This window comes from Macaca mulatta, chromosome 9, assembly GCF_049350105.2.
Source record: "Macaca mulatta isolate MMU2019108-1 chromosome 9, T2T-MMU8v2.0, whole genome shotgun sequence".
NCBI lineage: Eukaryota > Metazoa > Chordata > Mammalia > Primates > Cercopithecidae > Macaca > Macaca mulatta.
In genome coordinates, this window is record NC_133414.1 from 83,076,722 (window position 1) to 83,090,414 (window position 13,693).

Below are 13,693 nucleotides of genomic sequence, written 5' to 3' on the forward strand. Positions count from 1 at the left end.
AGGAAAAACTGGATTTTATGGATAGCTAATGGCTTTGTCAATATGTATATGCAATATTGTCTTCTTTCTGAAGTAACATTATTTCATAAACAATATGCCCTTCATTTAGTTAAGGATATGATGTAAGTGTCCTACTACTTTTAATTCTGAAATTTTGTCACATTAATAAAGCTTTAAATTAAAATGTGACTTTTTATACCCTAAATAAATCCACAAACATCTCCTTTATCACATTTGAATTAAAAGCTTTACATTTGTATGTCAAACCTTACACCATAACTTATTTTCCAAATTTTATTAAAAAATTCCCTATTACTTGATGTGCATTTGTTCCTAGACAAGTGGACTATCGGTTTCACAAATTATTTTCTAACACACTGTAAATTTTTCTGCTATACAATGAATGAGTTCACAACATTGATTAAAGCTACTGCTGAATTCAACATTCCACTCATTAATTTACTAAAACTTCTATTTTTAGCTATGTACTACTTCTCTATAGATTTATCCCACCAGTTGAATTTTTAAAGGAATGACTTCTCCAAAAGAAATATTTCTTAATTATTAATATCAAGGAATGGACAACTGGGTTATTGTATATGATCATTATCATAGTATCCTCTGAAAGTGTATCACTAACCTATATGTCTAGCAAAGAAAGATGTTCTTGTTTAATGAAATATGATCTGCATTGAGTTTTATCAACATTATTTATTTTTCCCCTTGACTAGTTTAAGAGAGTTATAAATTATACTCTATACTTTAATAGGCAGATAGACTAATTTTTCAAATATTAGTCCATTTTTACTAACTCTTGTAAATATAACTGTTGCTCTTTTTTTTTTTTTTTTTGAGACGGAGTCTCGCTCTGTTGCCCAGGCTGGAGTGCAGTGGCCGGATCTCAGCTCACTGCAAGCTCCGCCTTCCGGGTTCACGCCATTCTCCTGCCTCAGCCTCCCGAGTAGCTGGGACTACAGGCGCCCGTCACCTCGCCCGGCTAGTTTTTTGTGTTTTTTAGTAGAGACGGGGTTTCACCGTGTTAGCCAGGATGGTCTCGATTTCCTGACCTCGTGATCCGCCCGTCTCGGCCTCCCAAAGTGCTGGGATACTGTTGCTCTTCTTGATATTTTTTCCTAGAAAACTTTTTTTTAAATGTTTGTATCACAAGATCTTCAGATTTAGAGTTGAAAGGAATCCTGAAAGTAACCTAATTTTAGTTCTGAAGCTTGACTTTCCTCTTTTATATTCTTCCAAGTGGTTATTTAGCCTTTGCATAAGCAATTTCTAGGATAGGAAAATTACTGTCTCCCATAATACTCAATTCCATCTTTTAACATCTTTGACATATGACTGTTAGCATTAGTTCTTGGCAAACACCTATGAAATTTAAAGCATTATGCTAGTGCTCTTAAACATATTCTCTTAGGTAATCCTTATACCAGCCTTATTGTTGACATGATTTATAGTTTGAAAAAATAAGCTCAAAGAGGTTTTATATTTAGGGTCACATTGCTAGTTGATTGAAGGTGAAATTTTCTACTGGTTGTATCAGATCATATGTCCATGCTTTTTTCAATAAGATGAGTTGTCTTTACTTACATGTGAAAAAAATCTGTCTTCCCAACAGCCTACTGGGCTACTGGTTTTCAAACATACAGTAGATGAGTTCACGGCATGAGTTAAACATCAGTTACTCTATGTTTAAAGTTCTTCCTGGCAACAATTCTTGAAATATTTGAAGTCAGCCCTCATGTATTCCATATGCTTCCTCTTCTCTGAGGTGCATTTTATAGTTCCTTCAAATGGTTACTTTTAGCTCTTATATTGTCTGAGCCACTCTTGTCTAAATGCTTTCCAGTTTATTTTTTGGTAATACCACTCCAAGTGATGTTCAAAATAGAATGTAATGTTCTTGGATTGGCCAAACTAGCAAACTGTAACATGGGATTACCATCTCAATTGTTATAGGAACTTTATTAATGTAGTCCTATTGAATTAGCTCAGCAAACCACATTGTAGCATTCATTTCTGTTAAGTTTAAGGTTGGCATATAATTTTATATATTAATAAGTTGGTGAGATATTGGCTTTACATTTTGAATTATATCATATTTATTCTTTCTAATTTCCTGTTTTATCCTTTGAAAAGAGCCCATGAAATTCTTTGTCCACTCTGATTTTTGTGTCCTGAAATTTCCATGTCATTGCAATGAAAAAGAATCAAAGTATGGCTGCACTAAAAGGAGAGTATTTCTAAAATGTAAAGCACTTTGCAAAAGCACTCAACATACATTCTTTCTAGCTCTTATAACTACATTATAATGTGGGTATTAGCATACATATTTTGCTCATTACAATTTAGTAATTTGTTCAAGTCCATAAAGAAAGAAGTTTAGAGGAGATGAATTCACCCATATCTGTTTTGTTTTTCCTGCAATGTCATAATGATATTGATAAGTATGTGTTATCCTAAAGGACTAACTAACCAGAAATAGATTATAGAAAACACTTGGTGATATCTCTAGTATTAGGTCAACTTCCAAGGGGCTTATGCAACACTTGTGCTAGAAGTGAGAGAGGTGAAAATCATTGTATTACAATATCTGAAATAAACATGCCTGTGATTTGTGAAACAAGTGAGGTTTGCTTTCCATATCCAAGTTTGGACCGTTGCTTCATGCATCCAAAAGCAGATAGATCAACATTACATTATCTTGTACTTCATATAGCTCAAACATATTTGAATCTTCATATCTGCCACTGTGACAAACTGTCTGTGTTTGTCTGGGAAGGTATCAAAAGTAGAGTAACCGGGCAATGTTATTATGCCAGTGTAGAATTGCTAGTGTATATTTACTCTTGATTCTAAGTTGGCAGAGGGCATTAGAGCTCCACTTCACAGCACTTTAGCAATGATACATGGGTTTATTGTGTCCATCAACTTCATTTACTGGAAAATCAGATACCTGGTCTTAACCTCGTTGACTCTGCTTAAAGGTAGACCCCTTAATTTTATCTTCCCCATATCAGCAATCCAGGTCTATAGGAGATGGTTTGTAAATGAGTTGTAGTCTCTAGAAACAAGGCAAAGATCATCTAAAGCATATTAGTGCTAGATCTCTTAATATTTCTTTCTCCAGATTTTTAGATCTTAAGACAGAAAAACACCTACAGTTGGCCTTAGTATTTGTGGGTTCCATATTCATGTGTTTAACCAACTACAGATGAAAAATGTGGCTAGGCCTATAGTAGTTGTGTGTGTACTGAACATGTACAAACTTTTCCTTTCTTGTCATGATTCCCTACACAATGCAGTGTACAAATAACAACTGTTTGCATACCATATACATTGAGTTATAAATTATAAGTAATCCAGAGATGATTTAAAGTAAATAGGAGGATGTACATAGGTTTTATACAAATACTACATCATTGTATATAAGAGACTTCAGCATCCATGAATTTTGGTGTCCGTGGGAGTCCTGGAACCAGTCTCCACATTGAAACAGAATAATGACTATATATTTCTTCAAATCCCTTTACAATACTGAGAACAGTGCTCAGGATATAGTAGGTTACATATACACATATTCGTTGATTATGGGTTTAACTTTCTAATTTATTGGTCTCAGAAATAGTGAGATAAAATATTGAAACAATGATGATGTAGGGATTTTCACACGTAATTTTAACTTCTCTTTCCAAAGTATGTTGAGAGTTTTTGTCCTAAATGTATATAGTATCAACACATACATATATACACAAATTATTCAATGAAGCTTTTAAATTTCGAGATGATTTCCCATATCACTTAGCACATTTCTTCTCACTGTCAACGGGTGTGTGCTAAGGGAATGCAAATTAACTGTATTATTAATTTAAGTAAGACATAATTAGTAAGGTAAATCTTCTGCCAAAAACCACATAACACATTCCAGGGCCAAATATAAATGAGCTATGATTAGCCTGCTGTTCCCCTTTATTAGTTCAGATTAATGGTGTATTCCCTGTGGGTATAAAGATGCACAACCATGTGTTTTCTAAGGGTCTTAGGACCATTTGTTAACTGCAGTGGGAACTTCACATCTCACTATCTTGTGAGGACTTCCTGGTATTTAATCAATGTGAGAAAGGAGGACAAGTATCAATTGATTAGAAAGCATGAATAGGGTTTGTAAGCAGAACATTTAATGAGCTAACTAAATTTCTCTACCAGTCAATAGCAAACATGGGCTCCCTTCATGCAAGTACTGCATCGTTTCTTCTCCTGCCTGGTACCATTATCCAGACTGTGAATAGCATTGTTGTCAGAGAACACTTTCAGAAGCATTCTTGACTGGAGGAAACACAGGGAGTAGCAATCCATTAATGAAGCAGATTCACATCGATTAATTACATTCTACTTCCTCTGTTCAGGCCTGTAGCACAGCTCTAGAAGGGGAAAAAATATGATGCAAGGAAGAGAAAAGCCCTCAAATTAAATTTTCAAGTCTGATTTATGAGACTCCTCTGAAAATCTAGTTTTTTTCTAATTTCAGTTATTTGTTTCTCTGCTTCCCTGACAAGGCTGTTCTAACACCGCCTGGATTTTGGCTTTTTGCCTGCCTCATTCCTTTCTTGGCTTGTTCTCATTACAGCACTTTTGCCTGATAGGAGTGAAGACCCTTGAAACTGGGAATCCAGACTATATAGAGCAAAACCTATTGCTGGCAATGGGCAGTTAAGAGACAACACAGGCTATTAACTGATGCTGTTGTTTTCTGGTAGCCATTGTGGGGCACTGCATGTGTGCTATTATTCACAATCAGGGTCATCATTCTAGTCCCTGCTGGGATTCATTTTTATCAAGAACAAGTAAGTAAGATGACTATAGAGTGTGCTGTGCAGTGAACTGGCATTTAGGATTTTTTTTGATGACCTTAGTCCTTCCTAATTGTGTTTTGTGGCTATAAGGCCAAGTGATTTAGGTCTGTGTGTGTGCACAAGGGTACAATTTGGAGTATTAACTATAGTGCTATTGCTTCCATTTGTAGAGGATTGTAGGATTTAGAAAACTGGCCCTTGGGTAGGATGGTAGCAGCATCTTCCATTAATAGCCATAAAAGTCAGGAATACTTCAAAAACATTTCAAAAGATAAAAAAGAGAAAACATATGTTACTAGAAACAACTATCATATATCTCATACCCTGCATAAAGAGAGAATCATTAACAGCTAATTTTATATTCAAATAATTATGAAGTTGTGGTCTGCAGAGTCAGCTCCTTTCTCTCCCCTCCTCTCCCTTTTCTTTATTCTTTCTTGCTAGGCAGGATCAGGTTAAAAAGAAAATCCATGAAAACCAACAAGGGTGGCTAAGAAGCTAGAATGATAGAGCAGAAAAGACTTCTTTTCTGAATGATAGAGCAGAAAAGGCCAGAATCACCTGGCCTCACACTGTGATTGGACAGAAGAGACACTGACTTTCCTGGACTCACTTGAGTCTCAATCCTGAACAAGGACTGTGATGCCAAGCCTCTGTCTACTCAAGAGCCATGCTTCCCCCAACCCCCACAACCCCAGGACAGATCTGATTCTTATTACTCTACAGTTGCTTGAAACTTCTTATAAGTTTACAGTTGTGCCTATGAGCAAAGACTTAAAATGAAGACAGTCCTAGAGAAGTACCCTCAGGAATACACTGTTGATGTCAGAGCTTTAGAACCACAAATTTGGATGGAGGGTCACTGGAAAAAGTGACCACAGATGCAGAGTGTAACAGCAAGTATTAAGTGTGTGTGTGTGTGTGTGTGTGTGTGTGTGTGTGTGTGTGTGGCGGGGTGCGGGGAGGGAGTTGATAAACCTGACTTTGTATGGAAAGAATCACATCTGGCTTGAGTCTCCCAGTGGATGTCACTTCTTTTAACTTGTAGGTTTACTTACACTCAGAAAAATCTAGTCTCCCAAATTGCCTAGGAAGCTAGCACCAATTCTCTGTTTATGAAAACATCAACCACAGTTTAGCATTTTAATTGAAAGAAAAGATAGCTGATAAATTCAACTAGGTTATAATACCCTCAAGTGCTATGATATGCTTCTCTAAGTTTCCTAATGTCACTCATGATCCATGCTCTTGAAACAGCATGACATAATGTCAGGAATGCTGAGTTTGGAGTAGAATATCTCTGTTATACCACTTATGGTTTTTAAGGTTTTTTATTCCTATTAATCTGTCAAATGGGTATGACATCAAGAGGATTAACAGCGATGCCCATAAAGTGCCTAACACAGTGCTTGACCTTACTGGGGATTCAGTAAGTAAGAGCAGGTATTGTTTGTTGCTCTTGTTTTATTATTAACAGTAGTAATGAAGAGCCCTCTTGCTGCTCCCACTTTCTGTTTTTATGGTGTCCCAAACATTCCCCAGCAGGGCAGCCTCTCTTGCTCCCTTCTGCCTGATGTCTTTTCTTAGCAACCCAGAATATTCATCATTCTTACCAGGCACCTGGAGGAAGGAAGCCTCTAGTTCCTCTCTGGTTTGCCTGGTTATCACAGCTTTCTCAGCTGAGCCTTCAGTGAGGAATCACGGTCCTTCTCTAGAACACTAGTTTCCAAATTTTATAGTTATTTATGCCCATTAGTAAAATGGTGTTGAGGCTATACTCCTAATATATGTTTATTTATTTATAAATAATACATATGCACTACTATACTAATAAGTAAAACAAAGAAATTTTATAAACATTGGAATGGAAACGGTACATTCAGTTGTTTTCTTATATGTTGTCATGGCTCATCTTGCACACCTTCTGGGGTGCACAGCTTGAAAAGCATTGCTCGAGGGGATTATCATGTTTTTGTAAACTAGACTGTCTTACCCATAAACCAAGTACCTCAGTCATCGTCCAGAAAATGCCTTCCACACCCTTGGGTCTCTTTCCATGAGGAAATCCCATGGCCTGTCTCTGCAGCATCTGAACTATCACTCTAGCCCTCATGCTGGCCCTCTGACCCAGTGCTTCTGCATTTTGTCTGTACATGTGATTCGCCTGGGGACCGGTTCAAAATGTCTGTGGCCCATCTCAAACCAATTAAATAAAAATATTGGCAGGTGCAGGGCCCGCCTCTGGGATCCTCCGGGCCTGGTGGTTTTGTCCCTAAGCGCCCGGGTGTTGGGGTGGGAGAAGGAAGGGAGGCACTCAAGGACCCAAGTTTCTTCATCATGGGTGATGAGGTCCATTGGTGCAGGAGCCCTGGGGGCTGCTGCCTTGGCATTGCTGCTGGCCAACACAGACGTGTTTTTGTCCAAGCCCCAGAAAGCAGCACTGGAGTACCTGCAGGACATAGACCTGAAAACACTAGAGAAGGAACCAAGAACTTTGAAAGCAAAGGAGCTATGGGAAAAAAATGGAGATGTGATTATGGCCATGCGGAGGCCAGGCTGTTTCCTTGTCTAGAGGAAGTTGCGGGTCTGTCCTCCCTGAAACACATGTTGGACGAGCTGGGCGTCCCCCTCTATGCAGTTGTAAAGGAGCACATCAGGACTGAAGTGAAGGATTTCCAGCCTTATTTCAAAGAAGAAATCTTCCTGGATGAAAAGAAAAAGTTCTATGGTCCACAAAGGCAGAAGATGATGTTTATGGGATTTATCCATCTGGGAGTGTGGTACAACTTCTTCCGAGCCTGGAATGAAGGCTTCTCTGGAAACCTGGAAGGAGAAGGCTTCATCCATCCACGAGTTTTCGTGGTGTGATCAGGAAAGCAGGGCATTCTTCTCAAGCACTGAGAAAAAGAATTGAAGACACAGTAAACCTACTTTCTGTTCTGGAAGCTGCTAAGATGATCAAACCACAGACTTTGGCCTCAGAGAACACATGATTGTGTGAAACTGCCCAGCTTAGGGATAACCAGGGGCATTCACTTGTATTCTGTTTCCACTTATGTCCCTAGGGAGTGAGAAACCCATTGATACTCTACTCTTAGTATGGATTATTAATGTATTTTAATATTCTGTTTAGGCCCAGTTAGGCAAAATAGCCCCAAAACAAGATGGACAAAAATCTGAAAAACTAATGAGGATTATTAAGCTGAAACCTAGAAAATACGAGGCTTAAAATTGACTTAAAATCACTGCACTCCGGCCTGGGTGCAGTGGCTCACACCTGTAATCCCAGCACTTTGGGAGGCCGAGGTTAGCAGGTCACTTGAGGTTGGGAGTTCGAGAACAGCCTGGGCAACATGACAAAACCCCGACTCTACTAAAAATACAAAAATCAGTCGGGTGTGGTGGCACGCACCTGTAGTCCCAGCTACTCGGGAGGCTGAGGCAGGAGAATCACTTGAGCCTGGGAGGTGGAAGTTGCAGTGAGCCGAGATCACACTGCCCTCCAGCCTGGGTGACAGAGATTCCATCCCCCCCCACAAAAAAATTGATTGCTGTACCTCATTACAAATGTATATGGTGTTTGAGTGCTGTTGCTTGAAATTATTTTTCTTTTCAGGTCTTAAAAAATCCAAGAAAAGTTGACGATTGACTTGAAGATTACAGAATTTAAGGTTTTTTGGTAAATAAATAAATAAATAAATAGATAAATAAATTTGTGGGTCTGCCCTGAGGCTGTGAAGGGCCTCTTTTGTTTAGCCCAGTGAGCTGTTGGACTGGAGTCGGAAACCATTTACCATAGGTCCTGATCAACACTCCCATGGGAAGCTGGGGCCTCAGAGACTACTGGAGAGCAGGTCTTTTTGATTTTTCTTTCTTTTCTTTTCTTGTTTTAAGACAGAGTCACTCTCTGTCACCCAGGCTGGAGTGTAGTGGCACGATCTTGGCTCACTGCAACTTCTGCCTCCAAGTTCAAGCAATTCTCCTGCCTCAGCCTCCCAAGTAGCTCAGATTACAGGCACCCATCATCATACCCAGCTTTTTTTTTTTTTTTGTATTTTTAGTAGGGATAGGGTTTCACCATGTTGGCCAGGCTGATCTCGAACTCCTGACCTCAGGTGATCCACCCGCCTCAGTCTACCAAAGTGCTGGGATTATAGGCATGAGCCACTGTGCCTGGCCTAGAACAGGTGTCCTTTGCCTACCTTCCTTCTGTTTTCCTCAGTCACATTAGAGAGAGAAGGGTCTTGCTCCAAATCCCATTCTGGAGAAGGCAACCTGATACAGTTTTGTCCAGGACCCACCAAACGTGCACAGCAATGGCCCTATCAACGTATTGCAAATGAAAGGATGAGTTGAGTTAAGTTTTGCTTTGCTCTCCGGCTGTTTATAAAGCAAGCTTGGGAATCAACCAGAGTGGATGATTGACAGGAGGAAGGGAGGAAGGCATAAAAGGTGACTGCCTTCACCTTCTTACCTTCAAATAGCCCCTTCACCTTCTTACCTTCAGAATAGCCCTTCTATTTATCTCTTTTCTCCCTTCTTCTGTCTTTCATTTTTTTTTTTTTTTAACTGAAAGTGAGGTAAGGAGAGAGAAGGTCTTTCCAATATTTTCCTTAGCATCATGAGACATCCCAATTCAGAGTGAAATAAACATTTAATTACCTGGAGTGCTTGGGATAGGGTATTCTTCTTTAAGTTTGTATTTATATTTGTATGTATGCATTCATGCATATATGTTAGGAACTGCTTAATCACCAGGAAAAAGTTTTCCTTCCACTTTACCCTTTTCTTTCACTTGCTACTTTGGCACCTCTTGTGAAAAAAGCTTTCTAAAAGCCTGAATTCATATTCTTGCCTGAGAGGTGAGTTGAAATGCAGGCATCTAGATTAATATCTAATTATACTGGTGCTTAGCTGCTACCATTGAGGCCAAAAAACACGTCTCCCCTCTCCCACAGCAAAGTCCCTCTCTGTCATCTTAAGATCTCTGGGAGGCATATATTTGCATCAGAACAAAGTGACTGAAATATGTTTCTCGGACTTCCTCACAATGGTCTCTTGCCCACAAACCGTATAAGGCCACTGTAGGCGTGCGGCTGCAGGTATCTTCTGAGATGATCGTGTTTCTGGTTACCCTGTTCTCTTTGCAGTATTTCTGGTCATAGCAGTTTTTCTGAGGTGGTTCCCTTGATGCCTCATGTGCAGAAGCTGCTGCACGGAGGATACTGTGTCCTGGATCCTGGATACTGGATCAAAGAGTATTGACTGCAGGCTGAGACTCAAATTGTTTGTTCATTAATTTGTTGAAATAATTGAGTATATCTTTTGCTCCTAAAAAGTAGAACACATATTATCAGATGATAACTAAGGGTCAGAAAGTTCAAATGGCTTGTCAAAGGTAACATACGTGGTCATAATGGCACTAAATGGAGGGCCAACCATGATAACATAATAATAGTAAACAAAGCATATAGAGAGATCAACAGACAAATAAATACTTAATATAAATCAGATACTCTGTATGTGTCTATTGACGCATCAGGCATTGTACTAGACACACTATTAAAATCACTATTAAAACATAGATTTTATAATCAAGAGTCTTAGAATCTGATCAAGAAGGCAGACCCACAAGAAAACGATAAAATGCAATGAAATAAACATTGAAAATGGAGGAAAAATAAAGTTCTTAAGATCACAGGGCACTTAAATTGACTTGAGGAATCAGAGTGCAAAGATCTTTGCACAGCATATTTGGAGAGCATTGAATGATTTGATACACTGAAGCCAAAGTATAAGTGCAGAACTGACAGCACAGATCATGAAAGACTGTAGTACATAGAAAGCAACGTAAATTAATGACATTCCACCACACACAGACTTTCTATGTTACATTAGTGTTAAATGGTTGCACAAAAAGGGGAAATAAAGTTATTTGAAATGATTTTAACAAACAATTGTCAGCAACTTAACAATCAACTGTCAAATCAATTGTTAAAATGATGTTAATCAATTGTTATGTGATTTTCATTTAACAAGTATTCATTGATCACCTGCTATGACAAGCACTGTTTTAGGCCTTTGGGGTACATCGGTGAACAAAATGAATGAAAATCACTGTCCTCACAAAGCTTATATTCTCTTTATTATAAGTTTATTTTATATTATTGTATATTTTATTATTATATTTAATTATATTATAATTATTTTAGTTTTATTATAAATTTATTTACTATAAATTACTATATATACAAACATGTATTGCTCCATATAGTTTCACATATAATGGGGAATATACTGTATTTTTTGGACAATTTAAGAAATATTCAGTGTTAATTTTGAGTAAAATAGGTCTTTTGCCTCTTTTACCTTAAAACTTAATTCTAAGATTTGACTCCACTGTAGTCAATTAACAATGGAGAACTATTAAGAAATTACATGCAAATGAAATAATATTTGCATTTTGGGAAGAGGACGCAAGCAGTGGAGTTGTTTGATAGGTAATGCCTCTGACTAACACTGGGGAAACTCATTAGGCTGCCACTGTGTGAAAAATAATTCAATAAAATAGGACAATAAAGCAATTGCAACATTTAGGATTATTGAGAGAGAGAGAAGGAGTTTAAAATCATTCCCAGGATTCTGCATTAGATAATGAGATGATGAGTAACAGAAAACAAAAAGGGTTAATACAGGTGAAAGTACTTTTATATCCCTTCATTTAACGTTCACAGAAACTATAAAAGTTTGGTGCCATTGTAACTGTACAACTTGTTGGCTTTTGTTTTTCTTCATAACTTTAGAAGACCTTTTGGTTCTGTCTGTAATATATAATCATGCCTTAAAGCTGATTACAATTTTCACTGTTAAAGATTCACACTTTGGCTACCTTTTCATTTATTACTCACGACCGCAGACTGGGCAGAGGTAGAAGCCATGGCTGAGTAGCCAGAGAATCTAGAGCTGCTGTCAGCAAATTGAATCATCAGCATTCTCAAGGAAATCACCTGCTGGCTTATTAAAGTTAATTCCTTGCAGGTATCAAGTTCCTTAGCCAGAACTATCAAAGTCGCTGTGAGAGAGGTGATTAAGACTGTGCTGGGAGCTTGGCAAAGCTGGATGAGTACCATCTCATGGGGTGTCTTAGCTTCAGGGAGACTGCTTCCTACGTCCACATTGTTTGTTTCTTCCTCCTTGCGCTTCCACCATCCCCTACTCCTGTCCCCACCGCATGCCAACTTATCCAGGTAATGTGTTAATTTTGATTCTCTAACATTTGACAGGCATGTATTAAACATTTATTTCCACCCTCAAAAAGCACTGAGATAAATAACACAGCCTCTGCACACAAGGAACTTCCAGTCGAGAATAGGAGACAGACTTTTAAACCTATGATTATAATACTATGCCATAAATTCTAGAAACTGGTTAGTCTAACATACTATAAGAAGGTATAGAGATAAGGTATATAGTACATATATATGTTTACATTTTCATTATCTGCCTTTGGGGACTGGGATAAAAGAAGATGGAAATATTTACCTATATCAGTCGGAGTCCTCCAAAACGAATTGGCTTACATGGTAGGGGCTGGCAGGTCTGAAATCTATAGCGTAGGTTTTATATAAACTCAGGCAAGAGTTGATGTTGCAGTATTAAATCTGAAATTTGTAGAGCAGGTTGGCAGGCTGGAAACTCAAGCAGGATTTCTATGTTAGTCTTAAGGCAGAATCCCTTCTTTTGGGGGATACCTCAGTTTTCTGTTATTGTTTTTGTTTGTGTTTTTATCTTTTGCTCTTACGGCTTCCAACTTACTGTGTGAGGCCCACCTACATTATCAAGGGTAATCTCTTTAATTAAAGTCAATTGATTAAGAAATGCTCACCACGTCTGCAAAATACCTTCACAGGAGCATTTAGATAAATATTTGACCAGACAGCTGGGCACCAAAGCCTGACCAAGTTTTTTTGCTTTGGTAAGCCAAAGTCGGGCGAGGCACTGCAAATGTATAGAAATTCAAACTCCAACATATATTGAAATTATTCCCTAGGATAGCACTTTAAAATTCAAGCTTATTCCCAGGGTAAAGACATCAAACACCTAGGTAGTGCCATGCTTAGATCCAGGAAAGAAAGGTCTTTGTCCTGGGCCCCATGCATTAGAGGGCCCGACATATGACAAAAACACAAACATAAATGCCTGTTACCTCACTTCTGGCCTACAGCACTGGCTCACTGCAATCTGAAACATTCACTCTCATGATTAATATTATTTGGGCTACCAGAAAATTCTTCTCCACATTTTTTCTTACATCCTAGTGGCGAAAAGATAGCAAAGCTCAAATGCCATAAACATTTTCAGTTTGAACTGCTGTCAACATGAGAGATGAATATCTTATTTTGCAGCAGGGGGGTGGGGTGTGCTAGGTTTGAGCACTATAAAGAAAATATACATAAATTATTTTCAGATTCTTCCTTGTGGAATGAACACACCAAATCATTGCATAATCAAGTATTGTTTTCCTAGGTAGAGCTGAACATCACTTTTCTTGTATATGTTCATGTTTCATTGGTAGATTTGAAAGTCCAGACAAATTAGCATAGCATTTGTACATGATAGGTATATTTTAGATTATTAAATAAATCATAGTACTCCTATACTTTTCTATATTTGGGGTTAGAGAAAATATGAAGTGTGCTACCAGTTCTTCATATTGGCAAGCAAATGGGTAGTGGATGCTCAATGTTAAAAGAGACAAAATTAAATGAGAAAATGTCAGCTTTAATGAAATATTCTGAAATTAAAATGTGATATTCCTTATATGCATTTCA

The 13,693-nt window shown here is 38.1% G+C and overlaps 1 protein-coding gene and 1 pseudogene across 4 annotated transcripts in view; both read left to right on the forward strand.

The window, feature by feature from the left end:
• Nucleotides 1–13,693, forward strand: part of CTNNA3 (catenin alpha 3) — a 1,846,283-nt gene that overhangs the window by 1,061,698 nt on the left and 770,892 nt on the right. The window lies entirely within an intron of this gene.
• On the forward strand, nucleotides 7,182–7,855 carry LOC144331043 (peroxiredoxin-like 2A pseudogene; annotated as a pseudogene).